The sequence below is a fragment of the Rhinopithecus bieti genome, unplaced genomic scaffold (genome assembly GCF_001698545.2).
Source record: "Rhinopithecus bieti isolate Rb0 unplaced genomic scaffold, ASM169854v2 scaffold_53, whole genome shotgun sequence".
NCBI lineage: Eukaryota > Metazoa > Chordata > Mammalia > Primates > Cercopithecidae > Rhinopithecus > Rhinopithecus bieti.
Genome location: NW_016803161.1, coordinates 1,270,270 through 1,276,269, shown reverse-complemented (window position 1 = coordinate 1,276,269; position 6,000 = coordinate 1,270,270).

The window sequence follows — 6,000 nt, the reverse complement described above, 5'->3', positions numbered from 1 at the left end:
GGTCATTAAGGCATCTTATTTGCACTTTTCACCTTTGGTGGTTAGCACCTTAATAAGGTCAGAATGATCTCCTATGTACATCCTATTTATTAGAAACTATTCCTCATTCTAAACATTTTTCTAAATTGAAAAAATATTTTGAACAATACTAAATATACAAATGGCCAATAAGCATATAAAAATGTTCAATGTCATTAGTCATCAGGCAAATGCAAATTAAAACCAAAGTACCATTCCATACCCACTACGATGTCTATAATCAAAGAGCCAGAAAAGTAAGTGTTGATGAGGATGTGGAGAAATTGGAATCATACACTGAAGGTGGGAATGTGAAATGGTGCAGTCACGTTGGAAAACATCCTTGCAGTTCCTCAAAATGTTAAATGCAGTTACTATATGAACCAGCAATTTCATCCTAGCTATACACAAGAGAAATGAAAATATTATGTCCATATAAAAACTTATATATGAATGTTTATAGCAGCATTATTCATAATAGTCCAAAGGTGAAACAACCCAAACGTCCATCAACTGATGACTAGATAAACCAAATATGGTAGTCCATGCAATGGAATATTATTCAGCCATAAAAAGTAATGAAGTACTAATACATGCTACAACATGGGTGAGCCTTGAAAACATGATGCGATGTGGAAGAAGCCAGATACAAAAGAACATATATCAGATGATTCCATTTATATGAAAGATCCAGAATAGGTAAATCAATAGAGGCTGAGGATTAGTGGTTGTTTAGGGCTGAAGAGGATGGGTAGATTGGGTGGAGAGTGATAGCTAATGAATGTGGCAGGAGGGGGACTCTTTCTGTGGTAATAAAACTGTTCTAAAATTGATTTGGGTGATGATTTTATTATTCTGTGAATATACTAAAAACCATTGTTTTTTACACTTTAAATGGGTGAACTGTGTGGTGTGTGAATTATATCTCAATAAAGCTACCCCCTTACCTCCCAAAACTCTCCACAGTATTAAAAACAATTTGAAAATGAGGTCAGCTCAGTGACCTCAATATTCACAGGTTCTCATGTTTTATCTTCTCTTCTTGTCTGCATTTGCTGCATTGAACACAGGACCACACGCATTCAGCTACTCACTCAAAGTGGGAAGCAGAGAGGCTAGTAGCAATGATATTTGCTCATTGATTCCTTCACTGATTCACTCATTGATCACTCTTTTATTTTTTCATCCATCCAATGCACATCTGTCGAGCCCCTCCATATGCCAGGCACTGTGCCAGTTTCTAGGACACAGCTGTGAGAAAAATAGACAAGATCTCAGTTGAAAAGGAGCTCATAGTCCACTTGGGGCAAGTGAAAAGTGCACAGGCAATTGCAATGCAGTGTGATAGTGCTGACATAGAAAGCCTGGCTGTGGGGAAGGTCACGGATGCCTTCTCAAAGAAGTGATGCCTCAGATGAACACTGAGGGTGACATGTTTAGGTGATTTCTAAGGTCTCTAAACACTCAGAGCCAAGGCAGTTAGGGAGGGGGGTGAGTTAAGGTTGGAGGGGTACGTAGAGATCAGACAAAGGAGGATTTAATGGCCATATTAAGGAGATTGTGTGGTGAGCTGTTGAAGGTTTTGAAGCAGGGAATGACATATTTTAAAATTACTATAATTAAAACGTACATATTCTTTTGTATTCTCCAATGTTTCATTTTAAAAATATTTTTACATAAGTTTTGTAATTATTTTCAATGGCTACACATATAATCACATTGATACTCTATTTTACTACAGTATATCTCTGTTGTTGGACATTGAGGTTTTTTCCAGTTTTTATCTCGCAACCCTTCTTCTATTTTAGTCAACATGACAATGGACATCCTTATTTTCTCATGCGTATAAGCCACTGTTCCCATTCTGGTTAACATTGGAATGAATATTCTACTTACATAATTTTTCTAGGAGTTATTTCCAGGAGTGACTGTCAAAAAGATTGAACATTTTCTGGCTCTAATTTGGTCTCACCATCATGGTTTTAAACGGGCTATGCTAATTGATACTCTCTTTACCAGCACTAAATAACTAGGAGAATTTATTTCTTTGCACTTTCTCTCTTGTTCTTTCTCTCTCTCTCTCTTTTGAAAAAGGACCTTCTTTCTGTGTATACTATTTGCCTAAATTCACCTGATAATCTGTGTAAAAGCTGAACTACTCATTACATCTTAGGCATGACATATAAAAAAGAAAACCACATAGAAATTGAGACTATTAGTCAGGGATGGAGTCTTTGGAGAAGGAAGGTGTTAGGGCCATGAGTTAAAGTAAAACCAAATTTAAATCACTAGTGTTGTTGATGCAATTCTGCCAGGCTACCCTTCTCTATACATTTTTGTCAGGATTACAAATTTTTTCTGGAAGAGCAATAGTGGTTTAAAAAATACTTTTTTGGGTGCCATTTCAGAGTCTTTTGTCCATCAAGAGAATCCAATATGGAAGCGCACTGGCCTTCAATATAATAAAAATTTATCTAAATAGAATGTGGCATGAATGCCTTCCTCTGAAATACTGTCAACATAAAGATGACATTTAAACACCCTTGCTACTGCTGCACATAAAAAGAGAATTACCTCTCATTCTGTGGAGCCCTACGAGTAATAACAATATTTACAACAGCAGTAGCAGTTATGTTAGCTGGATTTGTGTTTGCCTTTAGCAGGAAAAGTTGGTACCAGGAAGGTTTCAGCTGAAGGAGATTGTTTTGGCCAACGTTTGGCAAGTAGCATGGGATATTATATAGTATGTTGGTTTCAAAATGATTGGTTTGAGACTTGAGTGTTGAAATCCATCATTTCCTCTTTGAGATTTCTCTGCATAGGAGACTTTAAAGGAGGAGAAAGGATGCTACATAGGAAGTTAGGAGAACTAGAATTTAGTCTCTACTCTGCTCCTAAGTAATTATTCTATTAATTATCCATAAGGCCCTGGATAAGTAACTTTTTGAGTCTTCTCATAAAGCCCAGGTGGAATTACTGGTCTGAAAGTAACCTGAGATGGTTAGCACTTGCATGGCAAAGAACATTCACCTCTTCCTGTAGGTTATCTAAACTGCTGGCTAAACACACTGCCAATGCCTGGCAATGCCAGTGCCAGGCAAGCTTGTTCAGGAGGCTGTGGAATTCAGTTATGGTAATGCTCATTGAGAGGTAGTGCAGAGCAGTAGAAAGAGGAGTGTGGATATCAGAATGCTTGAGTCCTGGCCTGGCTTCCTCTTCCTTGTTATTGGGACTTGAGCATTTTAAATATCTTCCCTGGCTTATCCAAAAGTATCCTCAGCTGTCAAATGAGTTAGCTGGTTTTGTGGTCTCCAGGAATTCCTTTGAGCTTTGGCATTTGGTGGTTCTATGATTTCTTTCTGAGAAAGTTCAGCCTTTACTTTTGTTTCTACATGGAACTTTCATGGCCTCAAATGGACCATGGACCAACTCCTAGAATCTCATCCCAAAGAACTCCCTGTTGAGTTGAGGGGACTCCCCTGCGCTGTGTAGATCATACTCTTGAAGAGTGCTTGTGATGGCATATATTATCATGTATTATTAAGTGGAAGGTATTTTTTAGAAACACAGGAAGAAAAAGACAGCATTCATATTTCATTCAAGTTTTATAAGTGGTCAAATGACTGAAGGGCTTAGAGAACTAGGGATAATTACGTAGTGCTAGAATGTTGGTGAAATAAACAGGTATCAATAGGGTATTTAAAGATTAGGAAATTGGAACTGAGGAACATTAGGTGGTGGCCCTAGTAGAGGACCTATGTCATCTATTTTGTTGAAAATCAATGCTGGTTGATTTTTAGCTCAGGAAGACAGACTTCACAAGAGAGACTTCAATTAATGTCTCCTTACTGACAGAGTACAGGATACAGGAGATTTAGCATCATGTGAACATCTATTACTTTTTAGACATCATATTCAGCATTTGACAAGATACTTTGTCTTGGAGGGCATGTGCACCTTATAAATAATGTCATTTTCCAGAGGCAAACAAGTGCCTCCTGATGCATGAGCTATTCACATAAGTAGATGTTTAGTGCTTGTCGGTTGCATGATTGAATCAATATAGTGAAAACTCGTCTTTGATTATGTTCTTCATTTTCAATACAATTTATTTAGTCATGTGATTAGATTTTATCCAAATCTCAGGGTAGTTTTGGAAAGGAAATGTCTGGGGCTTTTTAATCAGCTTTGTTTTGGAGGGTGAGAGTTGAAGAAGGGTGGGGAAGTGAGGAGGGGTCATTGTGTCCCAGCTAGATGCTTCTCTCTGAAGGTGATTTAGATGTAGAATTAATTGGGCCTTTGAAGCAGAACCAGTACATCTTCTTCTCTTGTTTTCTACCCTCTGTCTCCATAAAACCACCAGTATGGGGCTTGAGCTGCAAGGTTTAAGGCCTTATGTTGAATTTGTAAACATTCCTTCTTGAAGCTGTGCTGGTTTGAAAGAGCTCAGCTCAATGAAGAGAACCACTTCCAAACAGCTTTTCTGGGTTCTCATGACAGCCACCCACTTGGTTGTGCAATGTGGGAGGAGTTTGTTTTCATACACTGAGCCTCCTCTATAAGCTTAGGTGGCAGGTCACATTATTCCTTGGCCAAGGCACTAGGTTCTTCTCATGATTAGTAAAGCCAAATTGTAACAATAGGAAGCTCAGATAATGCGGTTTGTGTACCTGTGGTTTATCTTTCTGAAGGTGGTTAGCAGTTAGGGAATCCCTAAGATTCCCCAATATTCTCTCTAGGCATAAGTCAGTTGCTGATTTAGAGGAATGAGGCTAACATACTAAAGCATCTTCCAAATATTACTACGGAGAACAATCAAAGCCTTTTATTAATGCACATTTATTTTCTGAGCACCTAAAATATGTCAAGCATTGGGAATAACTGCAAAGCAAAGACACGGCCTCTTACTTCAAAACACTCTCTCCCTCTGGTGGGATAGATTATTGAGCAAACCAGAAATTTCAATAGTGTAATGGGAGCAGTAAAAGGCTACCCTTACTCAAAGGGATCAGGGCAGGTCATCCAGAGGAAGTCAGAGTTGAGCAGCCTCTGCAGGAACCTGTTGGTATCAACTCGAGTGGGCAACATATGCAAAAACACAGGCATAAAAAGAATGTAATTTTATAGGAACCATGAGCACGGGATGGCTAAAATACAGGTTATTTGTATATAATTTGGAGTAAGGAAGAATGCATAAGTGGTGAGAGATGAAGTTGGAGAAGGAAGCAGAGATACAGCCATGGAGCCTCTGCCTTATGTACCATTTCAGGAGTTTGACCTTTTTCTTTTACTGATAACATGGGGAAGCATGCAAAGATTTTAAGCGTGAAAACGACAGTCACTTAGTAATTCAACAGATAGCACTAGGTACCATGTGCCAGTTGTGGTTTTAGGGACTGAGGTTATAGCAATGGACAAGACCACTAGGTTCATGTCGGACATGATCTGATGTACATTTTAGAAGGAAGCTGTGTGGCAGCAATATGGTGGTTAGATTGGGCTCAGGGACTGAGTGAGAAGTGAAAATTTTAACTTCTTATTTTCTACATGCATTGAGACCATATGGAATGTGTGCATCACAATTTTCAGTAGTCCCAGAGCAGAACAGTAGTTTATTTGTGGTACTTAAAAAAATCGGAAACACCATGACCTGGGTAAGTACTAATGAGAAACCTGATAAATCATAAGGGAGAACATTTATAGAAATAGAAGGCATAGGCTGGGCATGGTGGCTCACGCCTGTAATCCCAGCACTTTGGGAGGCTGAGATGGGTGGATCATGAGATCAAGACCATCCTGGCCAACATAGTGAAACCCCATCTCTACTGAAAATACAAAAATTAGCCAGGTGTGGTGGTGCACTCCTGTAATCCCAGCTACTTGGGAGGCTGAGGCAGGAGAATCACTTGAACCCCGGAGGCAGAGGTTGCAGTGAGCCGAGATGGTGCCAGAGCACCCCAGCCTGGCAACAGAGCAAGATTC